General features: G+C 36.2%; 1 pseudogene; it reads right to left on the bottom strand.

The window, feature by feature from the left end:
- Nucleotides 1–23575: 23575 nt before the first annotated feature.
- Nucleotides 23576–23866, bottom strand: LOC120361806 (ubiquitin-fold modifier 1 pseudogene; annotated as a pseudogene).
- Nucleotides 23867–25621: the final 1755 nt, after the last annotated feature.

The raw sequence follows: 25621 nt of genomic DNA on the forward strand, positions 1-25621 counted from the left end.
GTAACTATACAGTAAAATATAACATTGACCTACCCTCTAAGAATCTCTTCTTTCTCACTCTCCAGAGATATACTCTTTCAAATTTTTCATTAAGCACATACAAACACATATATGCCATGTATTTTATTTTTGTACTTATTTTCTTCAGTGTAGCATGGATGCATACATATGCATATACTTATAGAGAAAAAGAGAGATGGACATAAAATTAACAATGTAAAGATTGAAAGAGAAAGTTCTAAAGGAAAAGCTTTTATAAAAAATAAATGCTCAGATATGGGTCCTTATCTTATCCCTATAATAAATTGTTGTTTGGTCTAACCCTGATTTTAGCCTCCTTAGGACTCAGGAGAACCCATCTCTAAACTCACCTGAATCTTTAATCTGTGTTTTATGTCAAGAGCTATTTTCAGACCATAATCACAGCTCCGGTGCTTTAAAGCATCAAGGCAATTCGATATCAAAAGGATTTGACTTTGTTCTTTTTACGTAGACAGACAAAAATACCTACTTGAAATAATCAAACGGCAGCAGAGTTAGCTCTCTAATCCCCGCTTTCTCTCTGGATTAGGGAGAATGAGGAAGAAAATGTTAAAGGAGACAAAAAATATCACGTCTCTGAAGTCCTCTACCCATGGTGTTTTGATACTCTTGGCTTGTTGCAGAGACTCAGTCCTGTCACTTGTTCTAGCACCAACCCTGTTCCTTAGGCAGTCAGGATTTAAGAAACTGAGTCAAATGTTTTACTGTAAATCATCTTTTCTGCTCATATTAAGATGATGACTGAGTTCTAACAATTGGCTTCTTGTCTTGTTTCCTACTATTAAGGTAGCATGTGGGGACATTTTCTGAAGGAAAAGGGATGCTATTGATAAGTCAGTTGAGACCATGCGTTCAAAGCTGAAATGTCACATGCAAACTGAGCATATGATTACTCTACTTCTGATCAATTAATATCAATGAATGATAGTAATCATACTGCACTTTAATTGAAGACTTTCCTGGTAGTGTAATAAGCACTTTCTCTTACTGTGTCTCAATTCTCACATCCAACTACCCTATGGGATAGGTGTTAGTATCCTTTTTATTTTACAGATTAGGACCCTAAGGCATAGGAGGGTGAAGTCATCTAAGTTCCCATGGCCAAGTTCTCACATTTAGAGAAAAATTGCAGGGATTTGGAGAGGGTGAATGGTTGTATCAGTTGGCTTGAAAAGAAGGAGAGGGGGCTGGAATGAGGAAATGAATGATGAGATCAACGAATTCCATAGCTGGTATGGCAATACATTCAGCTGGAATATTTTTGGAGCAAAGGGTCTCTTAAGGAGGTCAGAAAGATAGAGGTTAATGGATTATTTTTGTTGCGAGTGCTGAATAATTCTTCTTTGTGTGACAGTTCATTATTGTGGAGATGAAGCCCACCTGTCACATCAGGCTCTCTTCAGACACCCAGAATCTCATTTGTAGCATGTGAGGCCTGCAGTACAGTGCAATGACAGACAACCCGACTGTACTAGCAGCTCTCCAATGCCATTCTTCTCTACCTAAAGAACTTCTTAGCACCAAGCCAGGCTGAGTAATCTATGTCTGTTTCTGTGGTCAGAACTCCAGTAGCATTTATGCTTTGTATCCCTCACTTCAGCTGTAAACATTATGTCATCTTTTATTACCGCCCAGATATTTCTTGTATTAGTCTTATCTCTTAGGACAGATGGTAAGCTGCTTATCGGCAGGAATCATACCACGTTGGCATCTCTCCAAGTGACTGCAACAGTGCCAAGCACAGATACTCAACAAGACTTTTTTCCCCTGCTTTTGTATTAGTTTTCTAATGCTGCTGTAATCAAAGACTACCAACTGGGTGGCTTAAAACAACACACATTTATGATCTTATGGGAAGTCAGAGGTCTGAAATGGGTCTCATTGGGCTAATAGCACAGGATTGGCAGAATTGCCTCCTTTTGGAGGTGCCAAGACAGAATCCATTCCTCATCTTTTCCAATTTATAGAGGCCACCTGCGTTCCTTGACTGGTGATGCCTTTCTAAACCTTTGAAGCCAATGATGGACTGGTCGAATTGTTCTCAGACTGAACTATTATAACCCTGCTTCTGGCATCCCATCTTTTCCCCTGATTCTAACTCTTCTTCCTCCCTGTTTTGCTTGTTAAGATCCCTGTGATTACGTCAGACCCACCCAGAAAATCCAGGATAGTCTCCCCTTCTCAAGATCAGGTGGTTAGCAGCCCAAATTCTACCAACCTTAATCCCCCTTTGCCATGTAATGAAATATATTCACAGGCTTTGGGGATTGGGATGTGGACATCTTTGTGGGGAGCCTATATTCTGCCTCATATCTTTTAATATTTTTTCAACGTTCAAATATGCACAAAAGTAAAGAGAGATAGTGTAATAAATCCTCTTTACTCTTCTCAGAGCTTTAGAGTTAGTTTTTTGAGGATTATTCTAGAAGTGGTTTGAATATTATTTCATACAATGAATACTGCTCAAAGTTCTTTCTTTCTTATATATTTTGTAGAGACGGTCTCAGTATGTTTCCCGGGCTGGTCTGAAACAATAGGCTTCAAGTGATCCTCCTGCCTTGGCCTTGCAAAGCACTAGGATTACAGACAACACCCACTGCACTCAGCCCAACTTTATTTCTAAAGTATTTCCATTGCTTGTTACGTGAAATTGAGATTATAAAGTGATATTTCAGAGTTATTTTTTAGATTTTATTAATATTAATAATGGTTATAAATGTTAAATGGATATTTATAAATACCTTTAAGGAAGAATATGATATTTTACACTTGATCTTAGCTGAGAGGCTGAGATGTGATGAATATAATATTTTAAAAACCAGAAAAACAGGAAGGACACTAAATAGTCTAATATATTGACAACTCTAGGTACCAAAGAAACTCTCTGAAAACAACTTTGTGGGAAATTCTGTCAGAGCTTATACTTTTTAAGCTCATGACCTATTAGGGATGTGTGTGTGTGTGTGTGTGTGTGTATATATATTTATATACACACACAAATCCCAATGTTTGGGTTGTAGTTTATATTTTAAGACAATCTATTAGATGGGTGTAAAAGCAAGGTTGTTTTTTGCAATTACTTTTGCACCCAACCTAATGAAACTGCAATTACTGTTGCACCCAACCTAATATATTATTGAACCTAACAACACACAGTTTTAAAGTAGTAATTGCTTAAATTGTATGCATTTTCATAAGAATTTATAATATTTAAAAGGTACAAAGCATTTTAAAAATTCCCTGATAGCTCAGCTGTCAAGTACTCGGATGCTGTTTTGCATTGGTTCTATCATTTTTCCTTATTGATTCCTAGAGCCTTGTATTAACAAACCCAAATTCCAGCCAAGAGAGATACTTTGACCAGTGTTCAGCCTTTTGCTGTTGATACTTATGACAGTAGATTGACTTTCTGTATTTTATATGCACGTGGGTTCATATTAGTCAGGCTAATGCTTATTTTAGGCAGTAGCATACCGCCTGAAATTTGCAGTACTGTAACTTAATATGAGGTTATTTCTCGTTTGCAACAAATGTGATGTAGGTGTTTGCAACTGAGACTTTCTCCTGCATAGCTCTATTACTCCCAGCAATACCCTCAGGGATTGGTCTTCTCACATCTTAGATTGCTTCACATCCACCCCTGCAAATGGGGAAAGAGAGGGAGAGTGGAAGATTTCATGGAGCGGTTCAGGGATCAGCCCCACAAGTAGCGTGTATTACCTACATGTCTCCGCCCCCCAGGACGGGGTCATATGGCTCCACCTATATGTAAGGGCAGACTGGAAAACATAGTCTTTCTATGTGTCCTGGAGAAAAATAAAAATATGTGGTGAATACAGAGTATTTTTTCTGCAACACTTTGTAAAGAGGGCTTTCAAATGTTAGATCTGGAAGATAACTTTTGGTATAGCATCTTATTTTATGGAGGCAGAAATTGATATACAGTTGTGGGGCAAGCCTTGCCTGAAACAAGAAAGTGCCAGACCAATATCCTAACCTCTAGTATCTGGATAGCAACTGGGGTTGATTCACACCATTCCTAGCATCATTTGGTTTAATCTTCTGCTTAGTAGAAAATTGAACTTCCTCAGAAGCACCCCTGACATCCCTATAAGGAAAAGTTGATTCTTTTCGACTTAAAGAATGAAGAGAGGTACACATTTACAAATACTGAGATAAGTATATGTATATAATTTCCTAATATTTTAACATAAGTTTTAACTTTCAAGTGGTGAACTAGTGTGGCATTATGTTATTTCATGCTGCTGAAAGGTTTTTTGTGTTTATTAATGAGTCGTTAACATTAAGTAGCATTTAAAAATATGCATGATATAAAAACCTAGAATACTTAATATTCATACTTGTTATACTTTTGCATCTTGACAAAGAGTTCAGGGAGGAAATGGCATTTGTGTTCTGCATCATTACTATTTCTTTTTTAAAAAACTTTTTTTTTATTGCATTTTAGGTTTTGGGGTACATGTGAAGAACATGAAAGATTGTTGCATAGGTACACACATGGCAGTGTGGTTTGCTGCCTTCCTTCTCCTCACCTGTATCTGACATTTCTCCCCATGCTATCTCTTCCCACCTCCCCACCCCCATCCCTGTCACATTTCCCCCCAACGGACCCCAGTGTGTAGTGCTCCCCTCCCTGTGTCCATGTGTTCTCATTGTTCAGCACCCGCCTATGAGTGAGAACATGCGGTGTTTGATTTTCTGCTCTTGTGTCAGTTTGCTGAGAATGATGGTTTCCAGGTTCATCCATGTCCCTACAAAGGACACAAACTCATCGTTTTTGATGGCTGCGTAAATGTGGTACATAAAAAACTTTTATTTTAGTTTCAGGAGCACAGGTCCAGGTTTGTTATATAGATAAACCCCTGTCACAGGGGTTTGTTGTACGATTATTTCATTACCCATGTACTAAGCTTAGTACCCAATATTTGTTTTGTCTGCTCCTTTCCCTCCTCCCACCCTCCACCCTCAAGTAGCCTCCAGTGTCTTTTGTTTTCATTTTTGTGTCCATTTGTTCTTATTATTTAGCTCGCACTTATAAGTGAGAATATGTGATGTTTGGTTTTCTGTTCCTATGTTATTTTGCTAAGGATAATGGCCTCTGGCTTCGTCCATGTTCCTGCAAATGACATGATCTCATTCTTCTTTCTGGCTGCATAGTATTCCATGGTGTATATGTGCCACATTTTCTTTATCCAGTCTGTCAATCGTGGACATTTAGGTTGATTCCATATCTTTTCTATTGTGAATAGTGCTTCAGTGAACATATGCGGGCATTGTGTCTTTACAGTAGAGTGATTTATATTACTTTGAGTATATAACCAGTAATGGGATTGCTGGGTTGAATAGTAGTTCTGTTTCAGGTTCTTTAAGGAAGAGCCTTGCTGCTTTCCACAATGGGTGAACTAATTTACACTCCCAACAACAGTGTATAAGCATTCCCTTTCTCCACAACCTTGCCAGCATCTGTTATTTTTTGACTTTTTAATAATAGCCATCCTTTCAAGTGTGAGATTATATCTCATTGTGGTTTTGATTTGCATTTCTCTAATGATCAATGATATTGAGCATTTTTAAAAATGCTTGTTGGCTGCATGTATGTCTTCTTTTTAAAAGGATCCGTTCATATCTTTTGCCCATTTTTTAATGGGGTGGCTTTTTTTTTTCTTGTAAATGTGTTTAAGTTTCTTATAGAGGCTGGATACTAGACTTTCGTATGTTGCATAGATTGCAAAAATGTTTGTCCATTCAGTAGGTTGTCTCTTGACTCTGTTGATAGTTTATTTTGCTGTGCATAAGCTCTTTAGTTAATTAGGTCTCATTTGTCACTTTTTGCTTTTGCATTATTTCTAAATATTTCCATTAGTATTCGTATTAGCAATAAGTCAATGAAAATAAAAATCATCAATGAATTGAAATGCTTCTGTATTAAATTTGAGATTTCCATTTTCTAGAGCATCTTTTATATAATTTCAAGTCTTGTCGTCTTGTTATTACCATGTAGTCAATACATAATGTACATTTATTTCACACATAGAAAGATTTGGTTCAGGGGATTGGTGTGGGATAGCAAGTGGAGAATTATAAAAGAAGTTCAAGTTCCATGAGATTATTATGTTTTTTTTTTTTTTTTTTTTTTTTTTTTTTTTTTTTTTTTTGAGACGGAGTTTCGCTCTTGTTACCCAGGCTGGAGTGCAATGGCGCGATCTCGGCTCACCGCAACCTCCGCCTCCTGGGCTCAGGCAATTCTCCTACCTCAGCCTCCTGAGTAGCTGGGATTACAGGCACACGCCACCATGCCCAGCTAATTTTTTGTATCTTTAGTAGAGACGGGGTTTCACCATGTTGACCGGGATGGTCTCGATCTCTCGACCTCATGATCCACCCACCTCAGCCTCCCAAAGTGCTGGGATTACAGGCTTGAGCCACCGCGCCCGGCTGAGATTATTATGTTATTCTCTTGTTCCACTGTGAGGCCATCAGAACTCTCTGCATGGCTAGAATGGGATAAATACTCTTTCTCCATACCTACATCCTGCCAGCTCTGAACCAGATCTACATGTTTCACTTGAAAAACTTTTGGAGTGCTTGAGTTTCTCTGTTCTTATCAAAACTCTTTCTGCTTCTATGCACATTTATAAGCAGTGACCCATTGTAGGCTATTGTTTTTACTGATAAAAATGAAGTGTACACGTACTATATCTAGGGTGTCATGGCCACTCAAAGATGCCACATCCTAACAATTTTAACAGCAACATCATCAACAGCAATACCTAACAATGGTTAGGTTGTTATGCGTCAGTCTATTATTTGTCTGTTCTAAGTGGTTTACATATATTAGCTTAATTAATCCTCAAAACAAGAGCTAGTATCTCTCGTATGTCCCTTTTCTTCCCAGAAGTCCCCAACAGATTTGTAAAGTCTCACTGGCCAGAAGTACATCACTTGCCCATGCCTAAACCAGTCATTTCCCAAGAGGGATGAACCCAACTATTCTTGGCTTAGAGGCCAATCAAAACTCATCACACAAGCCTGATGAAGGACATTGCAAATCAAAAGAGCTTGAACAAAACCTTGATTGTGCTAGCAAGGAAGGAGGGAAAGGTATACTTATAGGGTAGAAATTCAATAGTGTTTACAACAGTAGCCAGAGAGAAAGGCAGTTTCAAAATATTCTTCAAACACTAAATGTTGAAGTAAAAATAAAATTCAACTAATATTTGTACCATCTAAAAATTATGATCATTAAGTAAAATGTTACAAAATTTGGGGGTATCTATAGTTAATTTCTTCTTAATGGTTTGCAGTATAACTCCAGGCATGTTAATTTGAACATTTAGCATTTATTTTTTGAATATGACAACCCAGTAATGACATGTTTAAATTTAAAAAACCAGAATTATGATTCTGCACTCTGGCTTAGTTTATCCGAGATGTTCACAGTTTGATCTAGTTTACTTCTCCCCATTACCAGGGTGCAACAGGGCAAAGAGAAACATTTCAATAGCCACTGATAACATTTAGAAAGCCATTCAACTACTGTACCAGAAGGCCAAAGAGCCAGGTACCCACAGGCATTATATGGACAGCAATGTCTCTAATATCTCTTCTTTTTCCCAAGTTTAGGGGACAATCTTCTTCTTTCTTCCCAACTGACATTACAGCAATTGCTTCCCAATTTTCCCAGGTATCTGTGATCACCACCAGTTTGTACAACTGTGGGGGTACCTGTGAAATTCAGCAATCTCTTTCTTTCAGACAGGCAGACAGATAGACAGGCAGATGCATAGATTTTCCTATCAATACTATTTATTGTAGTTGAAATTAGAGGCGATTATAATTGTTCTCTTTTTTTTACCTAGCCTTATTCTCAGCTTATAAATGTCAAGTTCTCCATAGATCTTTTTGGACTTTTTCTTTGATATGTGAGTCTTGACCTGGGGCCATTGCTGACTGGGGCTATATTCACTTTGTTTCCCTTGCCTACCAATATTACCGAATTTATCTTCCCCTATGTGTCCATCTCTCTTGGTCATAGATGATTAATAAAGTACCATAATGTGTTTCTGCCCTGACAAAATCCACTTTGCTTCAAGTAGTGAAAACCCTTCTATTTTGTTTCTTGTGGAAGTGATATACTTATGATACCAATATTCAGGCATTCTATTTTGGAATCACCTTCCCAACTACTTTTCCATAAGCAGATGTAATTAATTGTATTATTTTCTTGCCAGACCTTGCTTTTGACCAAAGTAAAATTAATCATTTCCTTTTTTCATTAGTCTTAGCTCCTAATGTCATTTGGATTTTCTGAAAGTTTACCTTAAACAGATGAAGATCAGCCAATGAATATTGAATATACTTTTTAATAAGGCATGATGTAGGCATTTAAAAATGACTATTATGTTAAGAGAGTGCTTAGGAACTGAAATTTATGTATTGTGAGAGGTCCACTTCAAATCCACTTCCTCCATCCCATAAAGCATTCCCTATTCATTGCTAGAAGTTATTTTTCCCTTCTTAACCTTGTGGATTACTCAATTATTATTTGAGTACTTAATTATTTGTATGCAAACATTTAAAAAGCAGGCCTGGCCATTGCCAGCTGACCTATACATTCGGCTTGTGTGCTGTTCAGCTGTTCACCTTTATGCTAAGCTGCAGCTGCAGAAGCAGAACGCACAGGAAATAGACATACATGAGCACGCCAAGATCTTATCTATTAAATCTCAATACCCAAGCTTCCCTATATTCTCTGAAGAAGGATGCGCTCTCTAGAAGAGTGCCAAGAGAGAGGAGAGAAGAAAGCATTCGGGTTTTCCTCTTTGAGTCTTTAACCCAAGCTTGCCAATGTTTGCAAGTGTCCTGACAGGTAACTCATGATTACTCAACTGCTTATCTTAAAGAAACAAATTAGAATTGAGATTCCCTGTGTTGTGCTTTTCTGCATTTCCAGAAATAAAGTGTGCTTTCAGGAGAAATAAAGGTCATTGGACCACATTCATTATCAGGAAAAAAAGATTATAAGAGGAATTCTTGGCTGGGCATGGTGGCTCATGACGGTAATCCCAGCACTTTAGGAGGCCGGGGTGGGCGTATCACCTGAGGTCGGGAGTTTGAGACCAGTCTGACCAACATGGAGAAACCCCGTCTCTACTAAAAATACAAAACTAGCTGGACATGGTGGTGCATGCCTGTAACCCCAGCTACTTGTGAGGCTGAGACAGGAGAATCACTTGAACACAGGAGGCAGAGGTTGCAGTAAGCCGACATCGCACCATTGCACCCCACCCTGGGAAACAAGAGGGAAACTCCGTAAAAAATTTTAAAAAAGGGAAATTCTTGAACACAGTACCATTCAAACAAAATTTTGAACAAGAATAATATTTAAAGTGCACATGAGTTTTTTGATGTCAAAGGTGGAGAAGGAGAAGGGGAATTCCTAATCTAAATATGATGAGTAGTCAACTTGTACCCACTTGGTCCTTATCTATATGTTCTAGGTGTTTATCATGGATGTAGATGTATACTGTGTGGTAATGCATGACAGGCTTTTGCTTTTCAGAATAAATCCTATCCTGGACATTTCTCAGATGCATCTGAGCTAGTAAAATTTAGCCCATAGCCTCTGCTTCCCCAAAGTAAATTTCCCTGCATCTCAATTCTACCAGTACTTTTTAAACCACTCATTTCCTTTACTTAACTTTCAGGGACTCCACTGACAGGGTGCTTTGAAGTGCCCAAAAGAAGTATTTCACTCTGGATGGAGCTTTTATTGTTTTTTGTTTGTTTTTTCTTTTCTTTTATTTTATGCCATAATGCTTCATGAGAATATTCACAGTTACCGCACCATCTTCTACTTCCTTAGGAATTAATATCTCCACCAAGAACCCTCTCCAGGCTAACTGCTTTCCTCATTTGAAGAGCCTGAGTCCTGGACACCCACACAGAATGCTGAAGGAGATGAAAGAAAGTGGCAGACTCATTTAGCTATTCAAAATTCACTCTATTCCATGATGATCATCATTGTTACTCCATAGTTCAGTTCTTCACATGAGCTACTTACTTGGAGCTTCTTTAAGGCCCAAAGAAAGATCTTTTCTCCCCTTAGCTGTTTTGGCTAGGGTTTTCAATCTTGTTTTCTCAATCACTTTTGTCTCATCTGCTTTGTAGCTTTCAAGATTTTTTTGAAATTTTTTTTTGAAATCTCTAGTCTACTAACTGTTGCCTTTCTGATTTCTCTGACACTGCAAGAGCTTCCTCCCTGCCCCCCTCCCCCCAGTTGTAAATCTTTTTGGTAGTTTCAAGGGGAACTTGGCAGGGAAGAGAAGCAGATCTGTTTGCCTAATTCACCTTTTATAATTTGAAGTGTAGATTTCTCTTTATCTCTTTTTAAAATCATCTATTAGTGGGAATGTACTTCATGCCTTATTTATTAGACAGAAAGAAGTCACCCTTGTTAACTATTCTGATCTAAAGAGCTTCCTAGGCACTTGACACAAATGATCAGCTCACCTATCTGAGTACATAATCAGCATCTGAGCTAATAGCCTTTCAATCAGCCTTTCTTGCAGCTCGGTGGTTGCTTCATCGGACTTCATCATTATACCAAATACCGGATCTATGGCTTTTTGGATGGACCATAGAATGATTTATGCACCATCCTTTATGGTGACGTCCTTTCTCAATATGATAACTACGGAGATAAGCTATGGTATTTGATAAGAGCACATGAATGTCATATGATCATCAATTTTCCTTCCATTGCTTCCTTATAGTTATCTTCTGAATATAGAGGTTTGAAATGTCCCTAGAAAATAAAGTCATTTAGGAGACTTTAAAAGTAAGTTGAGCTTAAATCTCTCTTTAAAAAGCATTATTTGGCTGGGCGCAGTGGTTCACACCTACAATGCTAGCACTGTGGGAGGCTGAGACGGGCAGATCACCTGAGGTTAGGAGTTCGAGACCAGCCTGGCCAACATGGTGAAAGCCCATCTCTACTAAAAAAAGAAAAAAAAAAATACAAGCATGGTGATGAGTGTCCGTAGTCCCAGCTCCTGGAGAGGCTGAGGCAGAAGAATCGCTTGAACCTGGGAGGTGGAGGTTGCAATGAGTTGAGATCGTGCCACTGCACTCCAGCCTGGGTGACAGGGTGAGATTGCCTCTCTCTCTCACACACACAAAAACACTCTTTTTTTTTCTTATTAATAGAGATGCTTTTGATATGCATGTAAAGCCAGTCTGACTTTATCCCCACTCCACTTACTGCCAACAAAGGCTCTTTCTACAACCTTCTGTAGTTTTCTTTCTATTTCCCCATAGTATTTGGAGTGATGTAAGCTGTAGGTACCCATGGAATTTTTCAGTTACACAATGTGAGTCTACTGAATTAAACAATGAATTGTAAAATATCAACAATTAACTAAAATGGATCAACAAGATATTCTCATCTCTTACTTGGTGAAAGCTGAACTTAAACAGAAACACATTGTTTACTGCATGGAAATACTTCTTACTTCCATTTTTTCTCAGCTTTATTGTGTTGGGAAAATTATAAATACAAATTATATAAATTTACAGTGTACTTTAAGATGTTTTGATATATGCATACATTATGAATGATTACCACAAACTAATTAACATATCTATTGCTTCACATAAGTACATTTTTTGAAAGTGAGAACGCTTATAATATACTCTCATCAAATTTCGAATATACAATGCAATATTATTACTTATAGTCACCATGTTGTATGTTCGATCCCCAGAACTTGCTCATCATGCATAACTAAAACTTTGTATTCTTTGATCAATATCTCATTTCCCCCTCTCTCCCACCCCTGGTAATTCACCATTCTATTCTCTGACTTTTTTACTTCAAGTTTAGATTCCACATACAAGTGAAATCATACAGTATTTATCTTTCTGTGTCTGGCTTATTTCATTTAACATAATGTCCTGCGGGTTCATCCATTTTGTCCCAAATGACATTTTTTTTGTAATGCTGAAACACACACACACACACACACACACACACACACACACACAACATATATATATATACACACACACACACATAAAAATATATATATTTATACACACACATATATATACATATATATATATACATATATATATATATATATATATATATATATATATCTTACATTTTTATCCATTCATCTTTTGATGGACTTTAGGTTGATTTCATATCTTGCTTATTATAAAAGCTGCTACAATAAACCTGAGAGTGTATATATCTCTTTGACATATTGATTGCATAACCTTTGAATATATACACAGTAGTGGGATTGCTGGATTATATGGTAGACCTGTTCTTAACTTTCTGTGGAAGTGTCATAGTTTTCCATATAGCTATACCAATTTACATTCCTACAAATAGAGTACAAGGATTTCCCTTTATCCATATAACCACAAAAAATTATATTTTTACTTTTTGATAACAACCATTCTAATAGGTGTAAGTTGATAGCTCATTATAATTTTGATTTGCATTTCCCTAATGATTAATGATGTTGCCCACCTTCTCATATACAGGTTGGTCAATATGTCTTCTTTTGAGAAATTACTATTCAGTTTCTTGATCGTTTTTACATTCAGTTATTTGTTTGCTTATTATTGAGTTGACTTAGTTCCTTACATGTTTTGAATATTAACCCCTTATGTGTTGTGTAGTTGTAAATATATTTTCCCATTCCGTAGATTGTCACTTGTGTTGATTCTTTCCTTTGCTGTGCAGAAGTTTTTTAGTTGGATGTAATTTCATTTGTCTATTTTTGTTTTTTTTTCAACTGTGCTTTCAGGGATAGATAGATAGATAAATATAGTCCCAGGCCAATGTCAACAGGTTTATTATTTATCTTTTCTTCTAGGAGTTTTACAATTTCAAATCTTATTTGTAAATCTCCAATGCATTTTGAGTCAATTTTTGCATGCAGTGTGAGATAAGCGTCCAATTTTATTTTTCTCTATGTGGATATCGAGTTTTCTCAGCACAATTTATTGAAGAGTGTACCCTTTCCCAATTTTGTGTTCTTGTCACCTTTGTTGAAGATCAGTTGTCTTTAAGTAAGTGGATTTCATTCTGGTCTCTTTATTCTGTTACGTTGATCTATATGTCAGCTTGTATGCCAATACTAGGCTGTTTTGATTACTCTAGCTTTGTAATATACTTTGAAACCATTAGAAGTGATGCTTCCAAATTTATCCTCCTCTGAGATTGCTTTGGCTATTCAGAGTATTTTATGGCTTCATATGAGTTTTAGGATTTATTTTATATTTCTGTGAAAAATGACATCGGAATCTTTTTAGAGATCACATTGAATCTGTAGGTCTCTTTGGTTAGTGCAGATTCATTAATTTTTAATTCTTCCAATCTATTTACATAGGATATCTTTCCATTTATTTATGCCTTTGTCAATTCCTTTCATAAATGTTTCATAGTTTTCAATGTATAGGTCCTTTATGTTCTTTGTTAAATTTATTTCTAAGTATTTTATTCCTTTTAATAGCATTGTAAATCGGTTTGTATTCTCAATTTCTTTTCCAGATAGATTATAAATATGCTACTGATTTGTGTGTATTGTGTATTAATTTTCTATCCTGAAACATTAACTCAAGAAAGAAATGAAGAGATGTCCAGGGATCACAGCAGTTCAACAGGCTCACAAAACATCATCTTACAAAATCAGTAGTTCAGAAACACTATCTAAAGTCATTGGAATCAGCAATGAAATTGTTACTTTATTATTTAAACTTACAAAAGTAAGCAAGAGAAGAGATAAAAAGAGTAAAAAGTCATACGAAAAAGTCCTACCAGAGGAAGATGGGCAATAGAAAACAAAGATGTCTAATGTACAACATGAATAAGAAATAATATTAATTAGATTGTCTGCTGAACTCCATGTTTTCCTTTGTCTGCTTACTCTCTTATATATCCTCTATTAGCTAAGAGGAACATGAATTTTGGCATATTTGAAAATTCAATTCATCTTTTTCTACTCCATGAGAAATACTTCCAAGGGGTATAGGGTGCTAGCTTAAAATGTATTTGACCCGGTGTTCTTAGCATCTTCTTTTGCTGATGCCATGTTTGATGTAGGTCTGCTTCTCATTCTTTTGTAGGCAACCTAATGTTTACTCTTACAATCTTATTGTAGCTGTTCTGAAATGTCACACTGATGTGTTGAAGTATAGATATTTTCACTTTTATTCTGTGCTGGGCCCTTAATGTGCTGCTACGTTTGGAATACTCAAGCCCTTTAGCTCCAGGAAACTCTCTTTTCTTTCTTCTAGCAATTCATCCCATTCATATTCTCAATTCTTTCTTTCCAGAACACCTGCTTGTTGGATATTATACTGCTTATATTAAGTTTCTGTATTTTTTTAAAAAAATTCTTCTCTTAAAATTAATTCTTTTCTGTTTCATTGTGTCTTTAAAGACGTTCCCATTATTATATTTTAATTACAGCAGTCTTTTAATTTTCAAGAACTCTTTCTTGATCTCTAATATACCTATTGCATGCATCTTATTCTTGTTTTTTTTGTTGTTGTTGTTTTTTGCTGCCACTTCCCTTGTGGTTTGCTGCCTCCACCCCCTCACAACTGAGTACAGCATACTGCCTGTGGCTGCTGTTGTCCTTGATACTACAACTTTTCATCTCATTTATTTTCCTTCTCCTCTTTCTTCTCCTCTTCTGTTCTTTGAATGATTTCTATTTTCTTTCATATCACTTTTTTTTTCCTTTTCAGATCTTGATTTTTCTCTTTTGTATCTCATATTTTCCTCAGGTGGGCACTGATACTTGCTTGTCCATTCATATGTAAGAAGCAGACAATAGAAAAGCTGTGAATTTTCTGCTCTCAGGTATTTCTGGCTGGTTAACTGACAACTTTCATTTCAGGTTAAACCGATAGAAAATGAATATTTTGCTTTGGGATCCATAAATGTCAATACAGGGGGCTTTGCTTCGGGATACCAGCTCTCATATTAATTTGCCCTAGGTGATTCAATTAGTTTCATTAGAGAAGAACCCTCTTTTATCTTCCTGAAAGGTAAACATCTGTTGGATTGTTCTGCATATCTATAAGAGAGAAGGTGGGTAAAGTGTATGTAGATCTTAAGATAATCGTTCTACTTTCAGTCTTTCTCCTGTCTGCCTTCTGCAGTGCCTGTCGTTTCTGATTTATGAGTTCTCTGGCCCTTAGCAGGACAGACCACCTCCCTGTTTTGCAACTGCTTTTTCACACAAACTTTAGTCTTTGGCTTCCTTACTTGTGGCTCGATTTTAATTTTCCAGGTATTTGTTGTTATTTTTACTTGCAGATGTTTCTCCTCCCCAGCTGCTTCTCTTGGTTCTTATGAATTATTACTTTGTTTTTTTCTTCACTGTGATTTTCATTGAGTTTTGGAAAGGAAGAGGAAGGAGTTTTGGAAAGGAAAGGAGGTAAGCACACAGGCTTGAGCCTATGCTGAAAAATGCAAGTCTTAATAATTGGTTTTAATTTTCACAATTAAACAATTGTAAAATATTTAAACAATTGGTAAAATACTGACTTGTTATGCAATAAGTATAACGTTTTAGTTATGCAAGATGAATAAATCATTGGGATCTGCAGTACAATATCAAATATACAGTTAATGGTGCTTTATTGTACACTTAAAAACTTGAGTGTAAATCCTGTGTTAAACTTTCCTACCAAAATAAAAAAATCAATAATGAAAAACATTACAAAACATATAAAAATGTAATATCATAGGGTCTTCTCTCTTGTCAGTGGCTTCTATTCTTCAAGCAATGATCAGTGGGATTTTCAGTAACCAGAAACATGCCCTTCTAGACTTGTAAGAAAACCAGCTTATCTCTGTAAAATGAGTTTAAGGTCATGGTTATCAGGTACTGAAAAACGAAGATCAGTGACGGAAAAGAGAAATTCCAGGGGATATATCAAATAGGATTACATAAGAAGATACAGAGAAGGAAGCAGAGGAAAGAAGCAGTAGATTCAGAAAATAAAAATTTTAAAAAAAACCATAAGGCAAGGGCAAATGGGATTAGAGCTGGAGATAGGACCAAGTAAATCTTAAGAGATGAAGTGAGAATGCTCAGATGTTGGACATGTTACTCAGGAGAGCGCTCCAACTTATCAAGATATTTTGAGGTGCTCTGGTTTAAGAAAAAAAAAATGAGAAAAAAAGCACTGGTCTTTACTCTGCCTCTTTTAACTTGGAATGATTTTAACTGCAAAAATTTGGAAGACTAATCAAACAACCGTTCTTTTTTTCCATACAGCCTTCAGTGTGTTTATTCCTACAATGTTCTCCTTCGAAATTCAACCTGTAGTTACACAATAATGTACTTGATAAATAGAAATAAGCCAAATATGATTAACCTTGTAATGCGTATCAAACACAACATTTCAGGGCTGTTTAGAGTTTTCCGAAATTCAACTGGGTAAGATCATCTTTCATGTGAGCAGAGTTCTCCCTAGTGCTAGATGAATATTCTATGGGCAGATCTCTGTTTAGGTTACGCCCTACTCAGAAACCTTCAGCAGCTCCCGCCTACATACCAAGTCCAGATTTCTGAGGCTGGACTTCATTTTGTTCCACTTTGGGGAGCTTCTGCCCTCTTGTACCCCCAAACCATGATCATGTGCCAATTCAAGTCTTTAACTATCTCCTTCCCGGATTTCTTCCTTTTAGGTCTTCACCTGGTTCGGCAGAAGAGCAGTCAAGGCCTGTCAGAGCCTTGACTGTGGTATAATACAAAATGGACTATTATACACCCTCAAAAAAGAATAAAATTCTGGCATCTGCATCAACATAAATGGAACTAGTGGACATTAAGTGAAGTGAAATAAGGCACTGAAAGATAAATAGCACATAATCTCACTTACATGTGGAATCTTAAAATGCTGAACTTGTAGAAGTAGACAGTAGAATGATGGTTACCCAAGACTGGAGAGAAGAGAAAGAAAGGGAAAAAATGTCATCAGTCAAAGGGTACAAAAGTTTCAGAGAGAAAAGAGAAAGAAATTTTAAGACTTACTGCACAGCAGGGCGACTGCTATAGTTTAGATATTGTTTGTTGAGCCCTCTCAAATCTGTTGTTAAAGTTTGATCCTCGATGTTGGTGGTGGTACCTGATGGGAGATATTTCATTCATGGAGGTAGATCCCTCATGAATAGCTTGGTGACAACTTCACAGTAATGAATGAGTTCCCACTCTACCTGTTTCCACAAGACCCAGTTGTTAAGAAGAGCCTGGCTGGACAGATCACAGGTCAAGAGATCCAGACCAACCTGGCCAACATGGTGGAACTCCGTCTCTACTAAAAATACACAAAATTAGCTGGGCAAGGTGGTACGTGCCTATAGTCCTAGCTACTCAGGAGGCTGAGCTAGGAAAATCACTTTAACCCAGGAAGCAGAGGTTGCAGTGAGCTGAGCTCGCACCACTGCACTCCAGCCTAATGACAGAGCGACATTGTCTCAAAAAAAAAAAAAAAAAAAAAAAAAAAAAAGAGCCTGGCGTTTCTCCCATCTCTCTTGCTTACTTTCACTCACCATGTCATCTCTGCATATGGCAGCTCACCTTCATCTTCTGACACCAATTGAGTGTCTCTCTCCAGATCCAGATGTCCAATCTTGAAATTTTGGAGACATTAGTATTATGAGCCAAATTAGCCTGTTAATTTAATAAACTACATAACCTCAGGTATTTCTTAATAGCAACACAAATGGACTAAGACAGTGAATGGAATCAATAATGTGTTGCATATTTTAAAACAACAAAGAGTAAATTTCACATGTCTCATCACAAAAAGTAATAATCAAGTGCAGGGATGGGCATGTTAATTTGGTTTAATCATGCCACATTGTATACAGATATCAAAACATCACATTGTACCATAAAACGTATATTACTGCAGTTTTTATGTAAAATCATATTTTTATTTTAAAATATAATTTAATTAAATTTAAAAGATTCTTGCCTGTATCTGTCAAAAATGACTCTTGCCTCACCAATTTTACATGTGCTGCTTTACTTTGGGAAATCCTGGTATACTGCAAAGTTCACACTCTGGAGTGACACAGCACTCATTTCTAATTTTGCCTTTGTGACTCCTAGCTGTGTGACCTCAGGAAGTTATTTAACCTCTCTGAGTTCCACTACATATCAAGTGCTCTATGTGTAGACAATTCTTCTTCCCCTTTGGAGCTACAGGAGAGATGCTGGAAATACAAAGATAACATGAAATTTCTGTCTTCATCAGCTCACAATCTGGCTATGAATTTCCATACATAAAAGCATTTACATGTAACGTCCTGTGACAGATGTATATTTTGAAAACCATTTTTGCACTCTAGGGCCTAATAGGCAGGAGTTTTTATAGTTCATTAATGAATGTTTACACTACGTAGATATCATAGTACCAACTGAAACATTTTCTTTTGAAGTAGCTTATAATAATGACTTACATTAATTTTTTTTTTCAGGATTCACTATTTGGATTATTTTCAAAAGCATTTGAGACAGGTTAGAAGTTTTAACAACGCAGATATGGACTATCAGGGAATAAAATGGACCAGGAACGACAGTCAACAGGGAACAAATTCTACCAGCCAGCTGAATGAAGCCAATAACTATAATTCGGCAATGAACTGGGTACGAAGATTTCTCGCAATGAAATTCCAAAGAGGAAAACATGGTGGACCTTTTCTCTTATTATTGTCTGAAGAAGGAAATCACATATATTAGTCTATAAAAACAAGCTTTGTTTGCAGACAAAATTTCTGATGATATCAGTGGGTCTTTGTCTAAGGAGTATTGAGTAGCACAGTAGGCAATATTTTCAACTGTGGTGCTATAAAAGACACAGAGGCACTGTTCACAAATAGGCCATTCTTGCCTAGATCTTTTAAAGAGTCAAAGGGCATAGAATTTCATCACAGCCAAAGGCAGGCTTCTCCTTAGAGCAGAAAACATAGTCTGAAGTATTATAGCAGCAAGGAAATTTTGGTAACACATTACAATAATGGACCTAACAGAATCCAGAAATGACTAATTTGCATACCTGTTACACCATTTCACTCAAGTGACAGCTGTCTTACCTCAGCCTTAGATACTCTGCAGTTACCTCAAATGAGAGCCATATATTTGAAACACGAGATGTGTTAGATTGTATTGTTATAATATTTATTGCCGTCAACCTTACCCAGAACATAACTATCAGGGTCATCCCTGCAGGAGGAATGTACTCCTCATCTCCTTGACATCAGGCTTGGCCATGTAACTTGGCTTGGTCAATGAAGCGTGAGTGGAAGTGCCATGCGCCATCTAAGCAGAAACTTTCAGAGCCTTCATGTGGCACGTGGTTCTTCTCTTTCTCTTTTCTATCTTTCTGAAATTGGCATATCTCATAAAGGGCCTGCTTCTTCACTTCTCTGCTCAGAATGAAGAGGATGTAGAGTAGAACTGCAGTTGATCTGTAAAGGTTGTAAAAACTGAGTAAGAAATACACTTTTATTGGTGGAAGCTCCTGAGATTTGAGAGGTATTTGTTACCATAGAATAAGTTAACAAAAGCTGACTGATTCACAAAATATACTAGAATGAAGCTTGCCTTCCTTTAGTAAATTGATAGTTGAACTTGTGTGCTGTTAGTATGTTCTGTGAAATATTATTGGAAAAAACAACTTCCATGTTACAGTTTTTATTTCAGGGGTATCCAGCTGACACCCTCAGTTTGTAAAGAATCAATTTTAGCAACTAAATCTTGTTGACCATACCAATAACGAATGTTGAGTTAGTTGCAACCCCATAAGGGTAGGTGAAAGAGGGAAAAGGACTGTTAATATTTATTATCTTCTGTATACTAGATACTTTACATACATTATTTCATTTAATCTCATGGGTATTCCAGTTTTGACCCCATTTTAAAATACAATTTCCAGGAGCTAGATAAGTTGCTCACAATTAAAAAAAAAAAGTGATTCAATTGAAATGGGAGCCTAGATCAGACTGATTCCAAATGCTACACTCTTTCCATTATTTTCTTTCTACTATAGGCTTTTCATTGCACAAGACAGGATGGATTCACAGGAGAGACAAAAGTCATTATTTCAGGAACTACTAGAGAAGCCTTTGGAAGCCCAGGCTTGCATTAAATTTAAAGAAAATGGGTCAGGTTTTAAAGGATTTCCCAATATGTTTCTAGGTCTTTAATTTGGGTTTAATATTAATTTCATATTAACTATAGTTCATATTTTAATTATAAAAGGAAACGGACACTCAGGTATAAAATCACAAGTGAATATCAACTCTCTTGAAAATCAAGAATTTACAAATGTAGAAGCAGTAAAGTAAATACCAAAGAGAAAGATGTATTTGACTATACAATATATTAGCCAAATGCTATATCTTAAGTATGGCCTTTAAATTTTGACAGATACATACCTTTTGGTATGTTCAGTAGTGTTCTATTAGTGGGAAGTCTGATATTTCTATTGATTCTCATGATAATGCTCACACTTTTAGGTTATGTTTTAATAGCTTTTTTTTTTTTTTTTGTAGTTAACTCTTAAACACATTTGGAATGTGTTTCCATGTGGCAAGTAAGGTAAGGATCTAAGTCATCTTTTCCTAAATATTTATCTGATTTTCTGAGAATAATTATCGAGTAATGCAAATCTTTCCTATTCTATATTATGCATACTTTTGCGTATTTTGAAGGTTAATTTCACGTGTCAACTTGACTGAGACAACATGCCTTGAGCATGGGGAGCTAAGGACAGTGTTGGGAATTGATTTTGGAAAGGCAGAGTATCCAGATTATGAAAGGGTTGTTTGTTACCTTGGGTAAACAATTTGGATTTTATTCCCAGAAAGTGGCAAGCCACTAGAGGATCTTAGGCATGAAAGTGATGAGATAATAATTACCTTTTTAGAATATCATTCTGTATATCCTGTGTGAGACCATAGGGTATGGGAGTAGAAAGATGTTAGAATGACATTACAAAAGTATAGGCAGGATATGATACTGACTTAGACCAGGGTGGTGGTGGAAAAAACAGGAGGAAATGGACATATTCTGAAACTATTTTAGAAACAAAGTTGAGAGGATTTATTTATGGATTGGATGCAGGGTGTTGAGGGAAAAAGAGAAATCTAGGATTATTATCAGGCTTTTGGCTTGAATATTTAGATGAATGGTGATACAATTTTCTGAGAGGCCAAAAGACTAGGAGAGGTACAGATTTACTTAGAGAGAAATGAAAAGATCTATTTTTTGTATGCTAGATTGGAGATGCCTATTCAGCATCCCAATATTGTGTAGGAGTTAGATATGTCCTGAAAAGTCAGAAGCTTAGTGGAGATGTCAAGACTGGAGATACAATTTGATGTCCTTGGACTTTTTGTTACTCAAAACCATGCAGTGAAATTGAATCACCTAGAAAACGAGCATAAGGACAGCAAAACAGCAAGAAGTGGCCTAGAATGAAATTCTTGGAACACTCAATTTTCTACGCTTTCAGTAGAGAAGTAGAAGTCAGAAAAAGAGACTGAAAAGAATCCACTGGTGAAGTAAAAGAGAAACCAGAAGTGTGTCATAGAAACTGATAGAATAAAATATTTTAAGGAGGGAGTAGTCAATTATACCAAATGCTGCTGAACTATGAAGTGGAAGATAATAAAGTGACCATTGGGTTTGACAAGTAATGTCAATAGATGAATAATGTATTTCATTTCCCTTTATGAACATTATTAATATAATCTGTTTACCAACTATCAACAAATGGTTGTGGAAAATGCCATCAGATTTACAGTCATTGTCAGCTTTTGTAATTTTTAATACCTTGTGCTTCCTTAGCCTAAATAAATATTTACATTTCGATCAAAAATTGTATTTTTTCTGTCTAATAGTATAACAATGTATTTTTATAAGATATTAATTATGAATCAATAATGAATTTAAACTAAAGGTAATACGTCACATCATTCTGAAAAAAGAAATTACAGATCATATTTATTTAGTAGCAAAATATCTAGTTGTTTAATAAAATGTATTTAGGAACTCATTGCAACATACTTTTCAAAACCAAACAACAAAAACAATAAATAAAACACTTTATGGCACAGGACGTTATAAATTTATTTGTGCGACACAGCAGGCAAATTTTCATTCTGGAAACAGAATGGAGGAAAATTTATATTAAACCAAAAATTGAGGAAATTGATATTCCTAAATTTCTGGCTAACTAAGGCTGAATTTGGTGAGGAACGGGGTTCCTTGAACAGCAGATTTTGTTTGCTAAAAGAAAAAAATGGTTTTTTGAAGATTACTACTTTTAAAGTTGTATTGAAAGAGATTGATAAAGGAACCCATAACTCAGCAAAGGATATGACATGTTTTGGATACTTGTCCCATGCAAATTTCATGCTAAATGTGATCCCCAGGGTTGGAGGTGGGGCCTGGTGGAAGGTGTTTGCAACGCGGGGGTGGATTCTTCAAGGCTTGGTGCTGTCCTCATGATAGTGAGTGAGTTTTTACAAGACTGGTAGTTTAAATGTATTTGGCACTTCCTCATTATCTCTCTTATTTCTGCTCTTCCCATGTAACGTTCCTGCTCCCGCTTTACCTTCCAACATGAATAAAGGCTCCCTAAGGCCTCCCAAGAAGCTAAGTGGATGGTGATGCCATGATTTTACAGTCTGCAGAACCATCAGCCAATTAAAACTCTTTTCTTTATAAATTACGCAGTTCCAGGTATTCCTCTACAGCGATACAAGAATGACCTAATACAGGAATCTTCTACTCAATTGTCAATTCTCACCATTACATACTCAATTTTGCAAGAAAATCATTAAAATTTGGTATGGGAAATCAATTTATAAACATGAAGGTTAGCTTTTAAAATACTGTTTTTGGTTCTTTGATATTAAACTGGAATTTGTGTGACACAGGAGGTTTGAAAGCTTAAAAAACTAAATGATAAAAAGTTAACACAGTTTATTCATTGATATGTCTTTTTCCTCTATCATAAGCTATATTTAAGAATCAAACTGTGACTGACTAGTCAGATGCTATCAAGAAAATTGCCATCCACAATGCATAATACTTTTATATTTTAACTCATACAAATATGTAAGATTCAATAAATTTTAATTTTCCAAATGTTCTCAAAAAGAACTATCAAAAGCATCCCACTTTTAAAAAACAACATTGGATAATCCATTTACCCCAAATGAGCCACCTGTCTGTATTTTACGATAGCAGTCAAAGACTATATGATCTTCTGTGGTGGTAATAACCTTACTTCATAAGCATTCCTTCTTCACATTAATAAGAGTATGAACAACAAAAAGAGAGAGAAGAGTCACCTTTATTATTTCAATGGCTTTTGATTTTATTATTTCATTGACTTTTGCTGTTTTCATTTTATGATAAATGTCTAATTTCAAATTTACAACAAATACCAATATTTACTCTTAAAGGTAATCATATGTCCCAAGCAGCAGATAATAAGAAATTCCAACATGATCTCTAGGAATAACTTGTAGTTTTGAACATGTGTTAGAAAAACATTTCCAGCAGTCTGTGCAGTATTTATTCCTATTCCATCATTGGTATTAATTGCACTTGTTGCTGGAAGATCTTTAAATTATTCTGCACAAGATTTAAGACTACTGTGAAAGGTGTACTTTCAGGAACACCCTGAGTAATTCTTATGGCAGCTGAGGATCCAACGTCAGCATGATCTTAAAGGAAACCTTTGACATGGTGGAGCCACTATGAACAGAGAACCTACGCCAACTCAGCAGTAGCTTTACTTCCTCCATGGTGCTGGGCACCGTTCTATATTCTTTTTTGTAAATGGAGCCTTTAAATTGTAAAAAGCTTCCAGATGCACAAATCCTAGACCCATACATGTTCAGGGTAGATATAGGTATAGGTGTATAGCATTTCTTTCACAAATAAATGAAAATTTGGTGCTGTGGTTTAATTTTGTCAATGAAAACAGTCAACTCTGTAAAATATTTGGTGAGATTTATTCTGAGCCAAATATGAATGACCAATGGCCCATGACACAGCCCCAGAAAATCCTGAGAATATGTGCCCAAAGTGATCAGGCTACAGCTTGGATTTATACATTTTCAGGAGACATAAGACATCAATCAACACATGTCAGATGTACATTGGTTTGTTCCAAAAAAGCAAGACAACTGAAAGCAAGGAATTCCAGGTCATGGATGATTTCAAAGATTTTCTAATTGGTAGTTTCTTGAAAGAGTTATTACCCAAAGACCTAGAATTAAAAGTAAAGAACATCTGGGTTAAAGTATAGCGGAGACTACGGTTTTATCATGCAGATGAAGCCTCCAGGTAACAGGCTTCATAGCTCTTATCAGACCTTAAAAGCCGCCAGAGTCTTAGTTAATTGTCTCCTGAATCAGAGGAAAGATCTGGAAATGAAAGAATATTCTCTATAGAATGTAGATTTTTCCCACAACAGCTTTCCAGGGCAGAAAATGTGTCAAAGAAATATATATTTTGGGTAGAAGACTGATTTCTTTCAGGGTTTGCTTTCTGTCATGGGAAGCTATACTACAGCAGGCTGGAATTTGGTGCCTTATTGCTACAAAAACTCTATTTTGTCAGTCTTAAAATTTCTGTTTTTAATGTTAATGCTGGTCAGATGTGCCTGAATTCCAAAGGAAGGAGAATATAATGAGGTATGTCCAATCCCTATTTCCCAACATGGCCTGAACTAGTTTTTCAGTTTAACTTTGGAAGGGGAGAGGAGGCCAAGGGGAGGGTGCATTCAGATAGTTGGGGGCTTAAAATTTGATTTTTGATTTACAATTTATAATTCTTAGTTTACACTTCTCCCCACTCTCAGCTCTGTGGTCGATAATCTATTGTCTTCTTCAGTTTTGAAGAAGATTAAGGATAATTTGATCTTGTTTCTTTGTGGATAACTATCATTGGATTCACCGGTTTGTTTTTGGTTTGGGCAGAATGTAGATGCTTGGCAATTCAAGAATTCTCTATTTGTGACATTTAATAGTTATATTTTATATGAATCTGTTCTGATTCATTGTTCATAGAACTCCATGAATGCTCTTGTTTCTAGACTTACTGATTTTCCTGAGGTCAGAACCCTTTTACTTAAGTTTTTCTTCAGTATTGCTTCTCTTTTATACATTTTGACCTGTCTTCTAGCTGCCTGTTATTTGTTGCTCATATTTATTGTACCTCCCATATTTACTATCACTACTCTCAGTTTTTTTTAATGTCTGTTTTCTCTGGATTCTGCAAAGTTTCTCAAGATTGTCTTCTTATTTGCCACCTCATCCTTCTAAGGTGTAAATTCCAGTCATTACTTCCACACAGTTATTTGTTCACTCTGTTATTCATCTCTGTGTAGTCTTTCCTCTATGGATATTTACAAAAATAGCAAAAGAAAGTAAGACAGGAACTTGAATTTGGGTTCAAAATGGGACAGAGTTAATGGCCCTATATGTATATTACAT

This window comes from Saimiri boliviensis, chromosome X (genome assembly GCF_048565385.1).
Source record: "Saimiri boliviensis isolate mSaiBol1 chromosome X, mSaiBol1.pri, whole genome shotgun sequence".
Taxonomy (NCBI): domain Eukaryota; kingdom Metazoa; phylum Chordata; class Mammalia; order Primates; family Cebidae; genus Saimiri; species Saimiri boliviensis.